The sequence below is a fragment of the Ipomoea nil genome, unplaced genomic scaffold (assembly GCF_001879475.1).
Source record: "Ipomoea nil cultivar Tokyo-kokei standard unplaced genomic scaffold, Asagao_1.1 scaffold0176, whole genome shotgun sequence".
Taxonomy (NCBI): domain Eukaryota; kingdom Viridiplantae; phylum Streptophyta; class Magnoliopsida; order Solanales; family Convolvulaceae; genus Ipomoea; species Ipomoea nil.
Genome location: NW_017616604.1, coordinates 1380964 through 1397990, shown reverse-complemented (window position 1 = coordinate 1397990; position 17027 = coordinate 1380964). Strand labels below are relative to the sequence as shown.

The window sequence follows — 17027 nt, the reverse complement described above, 5'->3', positions numbered from 1 at the left end:
GTTATTCTGCTTTCTGATTTAATTTTATTGCTTAACTACCTGAGTTTTATTGATCGCTATCTTTGGCATTTGTCTAGCACTTTACATTATCAAGTCAATTATTTCTTTAAGTTTGTAATTAAATTGCATTGTACAATTCCCTGTGGGTTCGACCCTTGCCTTTGCACACTACCACTACACTGACTCGTGCACTTGCGAGGATATTATTAAAATTGTCCAACACTAGCCAACCTTGAGCATTTGCCCGAGGCTATTTCTTCTTTAATGCAGGTTTTTGATGATGTATTTCCAGAGGAGATTCCAAGTGGGTTACGTCCTATGAGAGGAATAGAGCACCAAATAGACTTTATACCCGGGGCTCCTATTCCAAACAGACCTGCTTATAGATGCAACCCCGAAGAAACTAAAGAAATTCAGAAACAAGTGGACGAGCTTATGGAAAAAGGACAAATAAGGGAGAGTTTAAGTCCTAGTGCTGCACCAGTATTGCTGGTGCCAAAAAAGGATGGGTCATGGAGGATGTACGTTGACTGCCGAGCTATAAATAAGATTACGGTGAAATTGATTCGTGGACGAATCTTTCTAAGGGGGAGGGAGATGTTGAGGACAACTATGAGGATGAGAACAAAGAAACAGATCATTTGCAAACCTTAGGAATTCCAATGACGAGAGCAAGGGCGAAGATATTTCATGAAGCTTTGAATGGCATTATTAAAGGAGTAAGTGAAGCTAATTAAGAATATGAAGATGGAGTTGAATGGAAGGTGGTCAATCTGATTCAGGCATAATTTGAAGAATAAAGATCGAGTGGAGGTTCATACCTTATAAATCGACACTTGGAATTTTTTTTTTCTTGCAAATAAAAGTTTAAGACTATTTTAGACCATCCCTATGATATTTAATTTGTGAAGTCCATATTTGGTTTATAAATCCTAAATTCAATTAGAACTTAGGTTTTTATAAAACCTATTTGACTTAGTTATCCTAGTCTTGTGGCTAGTTGCATCTTTTAAGCTAGTATAGCACTAGAATAGCTCTTTTTGAACTTAAAAAGTCATTGATGTAGAGGCTTGCTAAAGTGTATAAATAGCCTTGCTATTAATTTGTTTCACAGACAACTTTGATAGTAGTAAATTCAAGAATATTGCTGTGGAAATTTATTTTCCTTGAGTTCTTGAGGAGTATTTTGACTTATCTAGGGATTTATCTCCTAAGTGGTGTCAACTCTTATCTCCATCCATAGACTGGCGAGCCTTCACACCCCCGACCTTCCTTCCTTTGCTTCCATCGCCCAACCATCTTTCTTTCTTGAGCAGAGCCCACAAAAGATTCTCGTTCATGTTGAGGAAGAACGGATTCTCTAGATCATCCGTTCTGTAGCTTCTCTGTGTTTGGGGATTGAAGTTCCTCTGTGGAACTGTCGTCGATGCAGTGCGAACTGGTGAGTGAGCGATTAGCGATGCTGAATGCCTATCTTGACTCGCCTCGCCGGTGACGGCAGCGGCGTACGAACCTCGCCTCGGAGGCTCTGATACCATATCGTAAACTGAACTTTAGGAGAGCAGGGAAGGAAGAAAGGTTTTCATTGAAATGGTTTTGGTACGTAAAAGTGATTAAATTCACTGGAAAGGAAAAAACTGCCACCTTATGTAGTAGTAGCGGTTGTAACAACCAAAGAGAGGAAAATACGAATGTGCCCTTTTTACCTTTCCCTCAATACATCTAGTATAGGGTTGCACCGGATTCAAAGCCTATATATATATATATATATATATATATATATATATATATATATATATATATATATATATATATATATATATATATATATATATATATATATATATATGTTGGATATTGGTGAATAAATCGATACACAAAATATATATATAATATATATTTGTCCCGAAAAATGGAATTTAATTTATAAAAAATTAATTCCAACAAATTTTGGTACGAAACCAAAATTATATATATATATATATATATATATATATATATATATATATATATATATATATATATATATATATATATATATATATATATACACACACACACAACGTATATATATTAACCAAATAGAGACTTATTTTATCAAAAAATAATCCCGCCACAACTAGTATGAAACTTGTACAAGGAATTTAATCCGAGATTAATCCCATCACAACTAGTTCAGGGGATTTAATCCTTACGAGATTAATCCCACCACTTGGTACGAAACCCCCACAGTGACACGCTTCGTTCCATAATTTAGTTGTCCCATTGAACCTAGGGTGCCAGCTAGGTTGGGTGTCCACTATAGAACTTTTTATTCCATGGGCTTCAAACCCATTCCCCGTGCTAATTTCTCCACAACCATTTGCTTACTCTCGGGTTAGCAAGTTAGCGGTTGTTATGTTATCTTTTGACATCACGTAGTCAATAGAGATAACCCCTGTTGTGAGAAATTGTTTAATGGTATTATGTCTAGGACTTATAAGTCTAGGCATACCATTCTACATCTAACTCTGTACTTAACCAATCCAATTTTGGCTTGACTATCGCAACGCACACAAATTGGAAGTACGAGTTTACATCTAGGAACATTCCCGAAAAAATGGCATGGCCATTCAGCCTACTCGCTCGTGACACGAGTCTAAGGCTCTCAGCTTAGATCCCGTCATGGATCTTAGCTTTCACAAATCATTTCGAGAATTTCCTTACCACAAACTGCACTGGCCTACGTAAACACGTAGCCTTCAATGAACTTAGCGTCCTTTGATATCTTTTTAACGTGCTATACTTTCCAAATACAACTAGATATCCCACGTAGTGCAGTCCAAAGTCACGAGCATACCTTAAGTATCTCATAACTTCCACTATTGCCTTCTAGTGCGTATCACTAGGGTTACTCGTATGTCTACCGAGTTTGTTAACCGCAAGACAATATCCGGCCTAGTGCAACCCATCAGATACAATTAAATCACCAATAATCTGACTGTATTCTCCATGATAAATACAATCTCCGTGATTATTGGCTAGTTGTACGTTAGTATCTAATGGTGTCCAAGCCATTTGATCATCATCCTTGCAAGGATTCAATCAACACAATGAGATTGGCTTTACCACAGACCATTCGGTCTTCACACGATTTTCAATCCCGAGGATTAAATCTGCCAAACCTATGCCCTTCATGTCAAATCTCAAATTTAACATGTTCCTTGTAGATTTGATCAACTGATCGTTACTACCCCGATGAGTTTATCGTGTATAAACAAATAGTGATATCACCGTCTATCGTATACATTAGTAGACACACTTGTCACTTTCGTTTATACTAAACTCGTCGGTTATCATTGCATGATCAAACTTCACGTGCCAATTCTTAGGCAATTGTTTCAAACCATACAATGATTTCACCAAACACACACTTTCTTTCGATAGCGTGGAACCACAAAACCCTCAGGTCGTTCCATGTCTATTAAGAAAGCGATTTTCCACATCCATTTGATGAACTTCTAAGTCTCACTACGCAGCTATGGCAAGTATCATTCTAATGGATTTTATTCTCATCACGAGAGAATACACATCGAAGTAACTGTGGCACTCGCGTTGCATGTAATCTTCAATTACAAGCCCGGCCTTGTACTTCAATGAAACCAACCGGTCTTATCTTCCGACTAGTGATCCATATAGGATCCAGAGGTTTTACAACCTGGAGGAAAAACAACCAGTTCCAAGTATGATTCTTTAAGATAGATTCTACTTCACCTTGGTAGCCTCTCTCGTGTTGGTACATCTATAGAAGTCACCACTTCTACATACGTTTGAGACTTATTTTCTAACAACCTTGTCAGAAAATCCGATTCATTTTCTAGTAAACAAGTTAGAATATGCGCATCACACTCTAACATGTACGTCAGAAAATATGGACCAAAGGATTTTTTAATCCTAGCTCTCTTGCTACGTCTAGCTTCGAGCTCGGGTTCTCTTTCATACCCTCCAACCACAGCTATGTCAAACATTCATTTCAACGTGCTAGGTTCCTTCATTGAACCTTCGCAGAAATACATTCTCATGAGCGATGAATTTCTTGATTCAATTTATCGTGTTCTTATGTACGTCCAGAACATAGGACTCGTGTACTAAGAATAAAAAAAAATGCATTTGGCAAGACACCCCCACATTTCAGGTATTAGTAGGAAAGTTTTCTACGTACCCACAACCCATAAGAAGCCTTATCGAGTTTCATGCGGGTAACCTTATTTAAAAGGTACTTACTTGTCCAAAGTCTTGTCTCACCCCACACACTTTGAGGTAGACCCGAACTTATCAACGTCTTGATATTCATGTTCGGCAACACCGTCCGATTGAGGTGAATACTGTGTCGTACGCTCGAGTACGATACCAACGCTTACGCAGAAATCACCAATAGGTGTTTCATATTCACTACATTGATCGTTTCTAACCGCCTTAATTCCACGATTAAGTTGGTTTTCCACTTTATTCTTATAAAGAATAAATCTATCAACAACATCATTTTTGCTCTCAAGCAAAATTCACTTAGCACTATCGAGTGCTAGCGTTGATACTCCGAGAAGTACATCTAAGATGTCACCCGTAGGTACCCGAAAGGTTACGTACCTCCACTTCTCGATAACTCGCCTATGACCGAAAGGTACGTTTACTTCTCGATCACATGGCCTAGAGGTACTTCTAGCACTTCTCAGACCCGAGATGTGCGCTTCACTTCTCGGTGGTTTTGCCACATCACAAATATCACATTTGTGTTTATCATTAAATTTGGAATATGGTCTATGCTAATTAATCTACGTATAGATTCTAAATTACCATGACCTTGTCTACCGTACCTCGAACACGAAGACCCAACCAGGCAAGACCAATTAATAATGTTCTCATTAATTATGGTTATTACACCGAGCTTATAGCTCAATTACTAATTAACCATTGCCTTCATTCCAAATTTGGACAAAACCTTGTCTTAATCCACAATAGTGACAACTTTATAAATCATTACACCATTACTCGCAAGTTAGGTGGTTCGAGATTCATTTTGTTGTCCCAACACTTTCATCATTTGTCACAAATTAATTTCACACTAGTACAATTTGGTATCTTTAATCAAGTTAATTTTCACACAATTAACAAGATTATATCAACTAAATTTTCCAACTAGTTGAATCAAGCTTATATAATCGTATTAAGAATATTATTTAAAATATTCAATAAACTTGAGCTTTGACGCTCACGATTATATAGTCATCCCAATTTTGACAAATTGACTATATATACTTGAAATTTAGAACCGAAGTCCTTTACAAGATTTCAACGTGCAACACGTTTGTTACATACCATTATGGTCGTTAAGCCATTCAAGCATTTTCCGTGGAATTGCTTCTTGAAGTCCTTTCTGCTCAAAGACAACAAATGGATACTAGATTCCACTTGAAAGGCTTCACTCATGATCATTCCTTCGTCAACTTGACTTAGGACGATCCCGGAATCCACCATCTTGTATTTAAGTAATCGGCTAACAACAAACATTTTTGCCTTAGCGTCATCACTATTATACTTCAGGTCTAAAGATTCTCACAGCCCGTTAGCTGTTTCTGATCTACAGTATACACTGTACAACGAGTCACACAAACCGTTTAAAACATAGTTTAGGCATAGGAAAATCAAGTATTTCCAAATCCTCACTATGCTAACGGTTTGAGCGTTAGACTCATGTTCCTTTCCACTAGGAACCATCTCGGTCAAGAACCATGACATGCCGAAAATCATTAGGTTGTACAGCATTTTAAGTTGCAACCCTTCAAAATTCAACATCTTGAATTTCCATGGTCTTTCGACCAATCCACAAGGTACCGTCCCATGTACCTTCATCGTAGGGATATACCTTTGATGCCACCACCGGTTTCCGAACCAAAGTTCACCGGGGTTTTAGAATATGCAACTACGTTGCCGATCCGACCATTTGAATGTGCATCACGAGCAACATTCACGGGTCCACCACTCGTGGAATCCATCGATTTAATCACCAAAAATTAATCGATTTTAAGATTGTTGAATATTGGTGAATAAATCGATACACAAAATATATATAATATATATTTGTCTCGAAAAATGGAATTTAATTTATAGAAAATTAATTCCAACCAATTTTGGTACGAAACCAAAATTATATATATATATATATATATATATATATATATATATATATATATATATATATATATATATATATATATATATATATATATATATATTAACCAAATAGGGACTTATTTTATCAAAAAATAATCCCACCACAACTAGTTCGAAACTAGTACAAGGAATTTAATCCGAGATTAATCCCATCACAACTAGTACGAAACTAGTACAGGGGATTTAATCCTTACGAGATTAATCCCACCACTTGGTACGAAACCAAGAACAAAAAAAAAAAAACAAGAGAAGGGTTTCTAACCTGAGATTTTAACCCAACGAGAAAAAAGAAGAAGTAGAGGAAGCCCGAGTCGTGTGTACACACACTCTCCTTAAAACCGATTCGCCACCTCCCGAGGGTACTAGGATCATTGTAGTGTTAGTCTCCTAGAATAAAACGGACTACGACTTTGGTGTTCGAGCACTCCAACCCAAAGCCCGACGAACTGGAACACAAGTTGAGCACTCCGATGTTTTACGGAAGATGTTGGCAGAATAACTTTTCTCTTGTAAACGGAATGAGAGATGAGAGAAAACAAAAGAAAGATTTTTGAGAGTTTCAACTAGAATGTTCTTCAAAAAACTATCTGCCAACATCCTAAGCTATTTGTAGGGAAGAGTGAATAATTAGCCTAATAATGGCCATTAACCAACCATAGCGACCCGTTTCAAAATATCTGAGTGACCGAGAAGTCCGTACAAACCCGAAGGTTTAATGAATTGGGACCGAAAACCACACCCGAGTTTGTCCGCAAGCACCGAAACAGTGCAGCACGAATCAATGCATATAGCATTGACTCGTGCTCAGCACGAAAGTAGCTCACGAAAGAGCTCACAACTCCAACTTTCAGCATGAAACTAAAGCTTTCAATTTGCATGCACTTTCGTCCAGCATGAAAGCATAGCACGAAAGGTGCTAAAATCCCAAATTCACAATTAAGCTTTCAATGCTTAACTCTACTTAAGCTTATACACCCAACTTTCGTGTAGTGCAACGAAAGTTATTAAAATGCTTAAGTTTTTGACTTCTCTCAAATAGGTTCATTTTGAGAATTAATTTCTCATTCACCTATTACCCATTTTGAGCGTACATTATATCAAATTCTTCGTCTCACTACGAAGAACCCGAATCCACTCTGACTCCACCCAAATCGGGAGTGGACCCACATATAATTGTACCACAAAATAGTCACTCAAAATGTCATTTTTTACTAAAAATTCTAACAATATATATATATATATATATATATATATATATATATATATATATATATATATATATATATATATATATCATTTAATTTTGTGCGTAACTTATAATTTTCGCCTCTTAAAAATGAATCAATTATTTTTCACTTCCATGAAATCGAATAATAATGAGATAACTAATTCAAAGTATGGGTAAATAACTAAGGCCATCCTCAATATAGTAATGATCGTTTTATGGTTTTTGAGGTGCCAATTAAGAGAGAGGAGGTAAAGATAGAAGGAAAAAGAGAAAAAAAAAAAATTAAAAGCATGTCTGACGCGAAAAAAAAAAGAAAAAAAAAATAGAGCACCGGACAAGCAGTGCACGTGCCCGACTAGGCGCGATCTGTGCAATCCATGCACGCGGGCTGCGCCTAGCCTCTCTTTTCCCTTCTCTCTCTCTTGGCGGGCCCCACAAAAAAACCATTCTTGCAGGAGAACCCCAACTCTTCTCTCTCCTCCACATAACACTATTGGAAATTATGAAATTTCCGACCATCTGAAAGTGTTCTTAAATCAAGTCGAAAGCCTTGTTCCGACCATTTTTGGTATCCGGAAAAACCTTTATTGCTATTTCCGACCACTTTTTGATTTCAACTTGATTTAAGATCACATTCGGGTGGTCGGAAATTGCATAATTTCCAGTAGTGTAAGCTAAGTCATCTTCCCCTCAAAAACTGTGAAAAACCCACAGATGTAGATGTTGTAAGTTTTTTTTTTTTTTTTGAAAACGAATCATTTACACATTTTTAAATGATTGTTTATTTGGAATAATTAATTGTAACATATAGTATTCAAGTAATAGAAAATGTATATTATCATATATCAATCAAATTTATTGTCCAAGCCAGTTTGATATTCCTAATGATGCGATTATTCCCAAACGCTAAGGTCCGGAAATACAAGCAGTAGGATGACGGGGACAAAGTCATAGAGGTCGATATTAATATAAGTTTTACATTTTCATATTGAATCAATTCAACTTGACCCATTTCACATATAAGGATCTGTGTAACGGTCTCACATGAGTGCGCCCTTATTTCTATATCTGTGAAACTGACTCAGACAAGTGTAACCCTATTTATATTCGCATCGACCAAATAATAAAATTAAATTCATATTTTATTCTTACATTATTCATCACCTATCAAATTGTCATTCTTTATTCTCCTAATTCTCTTGTTACAGCTAAATTCCCCAAAATATATATATATATATATATATATATATATATATATATATATATATATAATGGGTTCTAGTATATATATATAATGGGTTCTGAGTCAATAATAATTGGTAGGATGTCAAAATCATTCAATAAAAAAAAGGAATAAATCTTCTTCCTTGCCTTTTCTTAATCTGAAACTCTCTCTCTCAAAATATTCCATCTTCATTTCCCACAGCATCTGGCATATCCTCTGTCATTTCTGCTGTTCTGCACAATTTCAACTTTCTCCTCCTCTGCTAAACCCTTTTGCTGCTGCATCAAATTAAAGCTCTGATCACATCTCCAAATTGGGTTCAATCTCATGTAAGTTTTGAAAAATTTTAAGTATAAATTTTTTTTTTTCCTTTTAGTGTGTGATTATAAGTACTTTTAATGTTGCTTTTTTTTTTTTGAAAGAACTTTTAATGTTGTTTTTAAATATATAAATTTTATATAATTAACACTAAATTTAGTATTATGAAAAATTAGATTAAAAATAACTTTGGTTAAGCTTTGCTAACGGAACTAAATACATGGTCATTTAATCATTTATTAATGGCTGTATTACTGTATTTGATATAGTAATTTACACATACTTTGGATGAGTTATCTCATTATTATTCGATCTAGGTGAAAGTAAAAAATAATGAGTAGATTTTGTGTGTTAACTAAAATGTACAGTAATACTTTTTTATAGACCTATAAAAAATATTATATTTTAGCTAAAGAATTAATACATATCTAACATGAGACATTCTTATATAAGACTTATTCAAAAATAATTGAGTGATTTTTAATAGGGAAAATTTATAAGCAACGAAACTCACAAAATGATGTATATTTTTTTTTATTATAAAGGAAGGAGATACCCATATATACAAAAAAGCTATTATGCCTTCATCTAGGCTCAAACCCATTACCTCCCACATAGAAAAGCAACTTGGTACCATTAGACCACAAGGTCCTTAGTACAAAATGATGTATATAATTCATAAAGATGACCTTATAAAAGTTTTAAAAAATAACTTTGAAAAATTAAATATTAATTATCAAATAGTTATACTTGGATAAGACCGTCTCACGGATTACTTGTTACTTATGATAAAAATCGTAATACTTATTACATAAAATTTTATACTAATTTGAAATAAATAAATCATTACTTATAATAGATATGATATTGTAATATTTATATGTGAAATTGTGATACTATTTAGGGTAAAATGATTGTTACTAATAATAAATATTTTTTGAAAAGACTAGTGATAAATATTGTAATACTTATAATTAAAATTGTGATACTTACATTTATGTTGTCTACAATCTGACCCGTCTTCAGGACAAGGATTTGTGAGATAGTCTCAAATAATTTTTTGCCATTATGAAAAGATGTTAGTTTAAGTGTTGAGTCTAAGCACTGCTTGTTGGAAAGTCCGATCATTCTTATTTTGCAATTTCTAGTCTAGTAAAAATAACATCCTTTGATATATATGCAGAATTTTCAACTTCCTTCCTGCTCTCTCTTTCTCTCACCCGCTATGGCTTTTGCCGCTATAACAATTTTGATGGATACACTCCACCAACACTACCTCCAACCCACTCCTCGTTTCCCTCTTCGCAACAAAACAAAGGTCAGATTACTTTACAAACATCTTTCTTCTTTGCAAACCTCTCTTGAACAAGATTTCAAAGTGGGGGACTGTGATGAAGCAATGAAAGCTTTGGAAGCACAAATGAGAGATGTCTCCATTGAACTAAGGTTCCAAATGAACACCATTTGACATTGTTTTACTTGGGGAAATCCATGAAGCTTAGGCTTCACTCTGCTCAAAAGCTTCTTCCCATTTTGAATGGAGCAACTAAAGGCGGCATAGAAACTATGAATTTGGAATCTGTGATGGAGATGCTACGGAAACACTTCACGCTGCCGGTATCACACATGCCGCCTCATATAAACAAAAGGGTCAAATCTTTTTCCACAGATTATGCTTTTCTTTTTGAAGAGGAGAGCCACGATGAACTGTGGGGCACTCATTTCAGAGAGTGTGCTTTTATTTTGGAAGAGCAGGGCGAGGATGAACAGGGGAGCGAGGATGAACAAGAGAGCGAGGATGCACAGTGGAGCGAGCATTACTGGAAATTATGAAATTTCCAACAACCTAAAAGTGATCTTAAATCAAGTCGAAAGCCTTGTTCCTACCACTTTTGGTATTCGGAAAAATCTTTGTTGCTATTTCCGACCACTTTTTACTTTCAACTTGATTTAAGATCACTTTCAAGTGGTCGAAAATTCAATAATTTCCAGTAGTGGAGGATGAACAAGAGAGCGAGGATGCACAGGAGAGCGATGATGAACAGGGAAGCGAGGATGAACAAGAGAGCGAAGATGAACAGGAGAGTGAGGATGAATGGGAGAACAAGGAAGAACAAAAAGAGCGAGGATGAATGGGAGAACAAGGAAGAACAAAAGAGTGAGGATGAATGGGAGAAAAAGAACGAAAGAGTGATGATGAACAAAGGAGCAAGGATGAGCAGGAGGTGAGTGATGCTGAACAAAGGAACTAAGGATGAACAGGAGGAGAGTGATGATGAACAAAGGAGCCAGGATGAACAGAGGAGACTGCCTAGACCGAGGTACAACATCATATTTTGTGTGAACCATGCAAAAAGTATACTCAGGCAAGAATTGAGAGCTTCCTCTTATCTCAATAAATACATGAAGCAACGGATACAGGCTCGACATATGATTCATCAAATTTTCATGCAAGGAATTAAGCTTACATCCTACATCAAGAAAGAGGTATTGAAGGTTAAGAATGCACACTACAATGGATCCAATACCCCACAAGGGAACAATGCTTCTGCTTCTCTTACAGTTGGTGGTACGTTGCAGCATACTACAATAGAAATGGTGGGCTGTGATGATGAGTTCAACATGATAATGAATAAGCTGACCAACAATCCAAGCAACGAGATATTGTGTCAATTGTGGGAATGGGTGGAATTGGTAAAACCAACTTAGCTAAAAGAATTTATGGAGATGCTTCATTCATTTCTCGCTTTGATTGTCGAGCTTGGGTTACTATCTCACAGGATTATAATCTAATAAACGTGCTCAAAGCCCTTCATCGTTCTCTTGACCCAGCAGGGGTCGTCTATGAAGAAAAGAATGAATTGGCTATGCGAGTAGACAAATGTGTCAAAGGTAAAAGGTATTTGATTGTAATAGATGACATATGGAGTACAAATGTTTTGGATGATTTAATGAGATGTTTCAAGGATGGCAAGAATGGAAGTCGAATGTTGTTGACCACTCGCCTAAAAAATGTGGCTGAGTACGCTGATTCACGTGGTAATCTTTGTCATACCATGCGTTTTTTGGATTCATATGAAAGTTGGAACCTTTTTCGCAACCAAGTGTTGCCCAAGAGAATAACTTTTTACCCTTGAATTTGAAAGAATTGGTGCAGAGATAGTAAAGAAGTTCAAAGGATTACCTCTTTCTATTAAAGTGGTTGCTGGACTCCTCTCAAACCCCAAACAAGACTTAAATGAATGGGAGCTAATTGCAAAAAATGTCCATGCATTAAGTATAGATCATTCAAATCAGCAGGGTGAAAACATCATTGACTTGAGTTACAGCTTCTTACTTCATCATCTTAAACATTGTTTCTTGTCAATTTGGTGTTTTCGAGAAGACGAAGAATTTGCTGAAGATTTTATTGTTGATTTTTGAATTTCGGAGGGATTTCTAAAGGTTTTGAGGTCTAAGAGCTTGGAAGATGTTGCAAGAGAATCCTTAAAAGATCTTGTAGATAGGAATCTCCTTTTAGTTTCTACAAAGATTGGTTTTAATGGATCAATGAATATATATCAAATGCATGATGTGTTGCGTGAATTGGTCTTGAGAGAAGCTCGGAAGGAGAATCTATTATGTCTCAGAAATGATGACTCTATCTTGAGTGTGGGGTTTAGGAGAACTCAACCAATAAACTCCTCTCGTATATCTCACTCATGGAGTATCCAATCAAAAATTTGCAGTTACAACTCTTTATCTCATACCTGCAGCACCTTTTTATGTTTGAGTTTAATTTATTCAGTCAGCAGTTTCATTATCATCATTATTTTAAGTTTTAAGGGGATTGATACTATGAGCACACTGCGATGCCTATGCGTCTATAGAGTTAATGGGTCTAGTGCACTTGAGATATCTAAAATGTGATTTTACTTTGAAACTTAATTGTCTACCCTTGTTCATGTTATGGAATTTGCAAAAGCTGGATGTTGATTTTTGTCCTTCAATAAATGAACCCCTTAATATTTGGGTATTGCCCCAACTGAAGAATCTCCGCCTTCTGAAGACCATTAGACTGGTTCCTCCAAGATCAGTTCATCATAATTTGGAGAGCATTAGATTTTTGGATAATAGGAGTTGTACAGAGGAGTTGTTTATGAGAATCCCAAATCTAAGGACATTGGGAATTGACCTGAAATGCAAAGCATTCAATTGGTTCCAAAGCCTTGCCTGTTTATATAAACTGGAAGATCTACAAGTTTGTGGCGAACTTTTTCATCCGAAGTTTAGTACTATTCATTCTATGGGGACTTTGAGCATAGAGAATTTTTTGCCAAATCTTAAGAAATTGAAACTCTGCTTTACAAAATTAAATTGGAAGAAAATGTATGTTGTTGGGATGTTGCCGAAGCTTGAGATCCTCATCTTGGGGGATAAAGCTGCTGTTGGCGGAAAATGGAAACCCAGGACCGATGAAGGATTTCCTGGGTTAAAGTTCTTAAGCATAAAATATTGTGATCTACAAATTTGGAAAGCCACGAGTGACCATTAATGTCTAGTCCTCATAAAATTATTTAATTTTAAAAAGATTCTTACTAACTTTGCAAATATAACTACCCTCAAATCGATCAAGTTACATCGATGTTCAAAGTCAGTTATATCTTCTGCCATGTGTATTCAAGAAGAGAAACTAGACTACGGAAATGACGCGTTTATGTTGATTTGTTACGGTTAGATTTCTAGCTACTTTTGTTTTTTTTTTAAATTAATAATTATACTTGTAACTTTTAATCCATAATTTTCTTATTAATTTTAATCCAAATTTATTTAAATTTCTATTCTATAGATGATGGTGTTTTGCTTTCCAGGTTTGAGGACGACTTTGATGAATATTTATGGAAATAATTCCACCAGAGGTCCTTTCAGTAAAGGTATAAATTAAATATCTTATGTGTCCACTTCAATATATAAGTTTAATTTGTCTGTGCAAGATCAAATTAAATTAAAAGTCACTAATTTTAAGATCACAATTCGAATTGAGTAGGGATATTAAGCCTAGATGATTTTTTGTCAAATCTTAAAAAATTGGAACTCTTGGGTACAAGATTAAAATGGAAGGATAGGGATTACTTTGTCTAAGCTTGAGGTCCTCAGATTGAAAACATGTGTTGTTAATGGTAAAAGATGGGAACCCAAAGATGGAGGGTTTCATAGATTGAAGTTTTTGGAAATATTTTATTGTGATCAACAAAGTTGGGAAGTCACTAGTACGTGATCATTTTCCTATTCTTGAATGTTTAATTCTTAGATGGAGATTTACATCGTGCCATCTTAAATCATTTGCCATGCATAGACAATAAGAGCAACGAGAGTATGGAAACGATGCATTTGTTGCTGATAATTTCGAGTAAGATTACTAGCTAGCTACGTCGCCTTTCAAAAAGTTGAAATTAAGATTCTAATTTTTTAATATAATCGTTAATAATCATAACTGTAATCCAAATTTATTTCAAGTTTGTGAAAGAGCGAAAGGTTTTATCTATATCTTCATAGAGTGCTGTACAGATTACAATAATTTATACCAAAAGCTATTATCTAATGGGTCCACTGTAATGGATCTAGGGTTTCAACACTCTCCCTCAAGCCGGTGAGTATAGATCATATGCTCCAAGCTTGTTACAAATATACCCAACTCTAGGAGTTCTAAGAGATTTTTTTAAGATATCAGCTAACTGATCCGCAGAATTGACAAAGCTAGTTTTAATGCACCCTGACACAATTCTCTCTGATGAAGTGGCAGTCAACCTCGATGTGTTTAGTCCTCTCATGATAAACAGGATTTGATGCGATGTGTATGTAAAGCTGCTTGGTTGTCACATAGCAATGTCATTTGGGCAACATTGCCACATTGCAACTCTTGTAGTAGGTGTTTAAGCCACATAAGCTCAAACGTGGCAAGTGCTATGGCTCGATATTCCGCTTCAGCACTGGACCTAGCAACCACATCTTGCTTCTTACTTTTCCAAGATATGAGATTACCTCCAATGAGAATACAATAACCTGAAGTAGAGCGTCTGTCAAATGGGCAACCAGCCCAATCTGCATCACAATACCCAACAACTTGTGAATGTCCTCTATCTTCATATAATAGGCCTTGTCCTGGTGCTCTCTTGATATACCTTAGAACAGGAACAGCAGCATCCCAATGAGAATCACAAGGATTCTCAAGAAACTGACTCAACACACTAACTGCGAAAGAGATATCCGGTCGTGTGATCGTGAGATAATTCAACTTTCCAATTAATCTCCTATATCACTCTCGGTCAGGCAATGGCTCCCCCTGTCCTGGTAGGAGTTTAACATTCCGATCCATTGGATTATCAACCAGTCTACTGTCCAACATGTCAGTTTCCTCTAAAATATCCAAGGCATACTTCCTTTGAGAAATAACAACACCACTGCTAGATTGTGTCACTTCAATTCCTAGAAAGTATCTCAGCTTGCCCAAATCTTTAGTCTGGAACCGACTAAAGAGATACTCCTTCAACTGAGATATGCCCTCTTAATCACTCCCTGTAATAACAATGTCATTCACAGATACTACAAGGTATATGCATTTCCCATTAGACTATAATTAATTTCTAAACCATAGATGTTGATGTTTCGTTATTCAGTTGGACGTATACTCGGAGGTTGACAACTCTTGTATCATCACTTGAATATGGGCAAGCTCATTAGACCAAAAATTCGAGGGAATAGAAAGCCAACAGATCACTCGATTTTTATCAAAGGGGTACCTCTCAATCACACTACCAAGCAATGCAAGCACAAAAGGGCAATTCAATCATCCTTCTTATTCATGGGTCTTCCCAAGATTGCACCAAAGAATGGGACCAATGCACACAAGACCAATAGCAAAAACGAAATCAAGTGGTCAGATTACAAGAAAATGCCTATCTTGATGGTTGACGGTGAATAGATGGTGGATTCATCAGGTCCTTATTTTAATCAATATAGTACCATACTATCATATTACCTTACCTTAAAAAGTTATCCTTTTCTTGAAGTGAATTGGTTTACAGCTTTTAAATAACCAGGAACATATTTGTAGGATCGAGCATATTGTTTGGTTAACTTTCCAAGATTGTTGTTCTTATTGGATGCAGATATAATTGATAAATTGTTCCAAAAGGTTTGCCCACAGGTTACGTTGCTGCTAAATCTACTTGAGACAATGGTGAAGAGAATAAGTGGCGCATGCAAGTAAGCACATATACATTTAATTTTCCTCATTTCAGATAATGAAAAATGGTTTCACAAGTAGTCCTGTGCAACTCATTAATACTATACTTTAGTGAGAATTTTTGGAATTGATTTTATAAGTTGGTGCTTACTGTGAAATATATAAGTACACTAAAATTCAGATGTATGGGAACGGGTGACTATGTGCTATGTGTTCTGTATGTTAAGCTAGGTTTAGTAAACAACATATCATGTAACTGATAGACATGCTTTAATTTCTTATTTTGAATCTAAATTTATTTCAATTTCTATGATTAATTTCTATACCATAGATGATGATGTTTTGTTTTCCAGGCCGGTTTGATGACTTAGATGAATATTTTTGGGGTTTGATGTGAAGATCTATCATGTTGGGAGGCCAGTAAAGATCAGTTTCCCTTCCTTGACAGTGTCTAGAACTAAGTTGTTCAGAATCACTTATATCATCTGCTGAGTGCATTCAAAAAGAGCGGCAAGAGTACGGAGATGACACATTTATTGTTGATATTTCCAGGTCCAATTTCAAGCTATCTTTTGCTTTTCAAAACAGTTGAAATTAAGATTCTAATTTTTTAAATCCTTACTTTTCTTAATTTCAATTTCAATGATTAATTTCTAAACCATAGCTGATGTTTGGTTTTCCAGATAGTAAGACGGTACCCAGAGAGATTTTAGCATCGCATCAAATTATGCATGGTTCTTAAGGTGGATGTTGTTTGTAAGTTCGTTGAAACTTATTCATACATATTTGCTCTTGAATGTCTAGTCCTCGGGATCATGTTA

The 17027-nt window shown here is 35.7% G+C and overlaps 1 long non-coding RNA gene and 1 pseudogene across 1 annotated transcript; both read left to right on the top strand.

Moving 5' to 3' along the window:
* The first annotated feature begins 8874 nt into the window (after positions 1-8874).
* Positions 8875-10432, top strand: LOC109176881. Its single transcript, XR_002053477.1, has 2 exons — positions 8875-8992; positions 10165-10432. It is a non-coding gene; the product is annotated as an uncharacterized LOC109176881 (long non-coding RNA).
* Positions 10433-11000: 568 nt separating this feature from the next.
* Positions 11001-13413, top strand: LOC109177853 (annotated as a pseudogene).
* The last annotated feature ends 3614 nt before the right edge of the window (positions 13414-17027 follow it).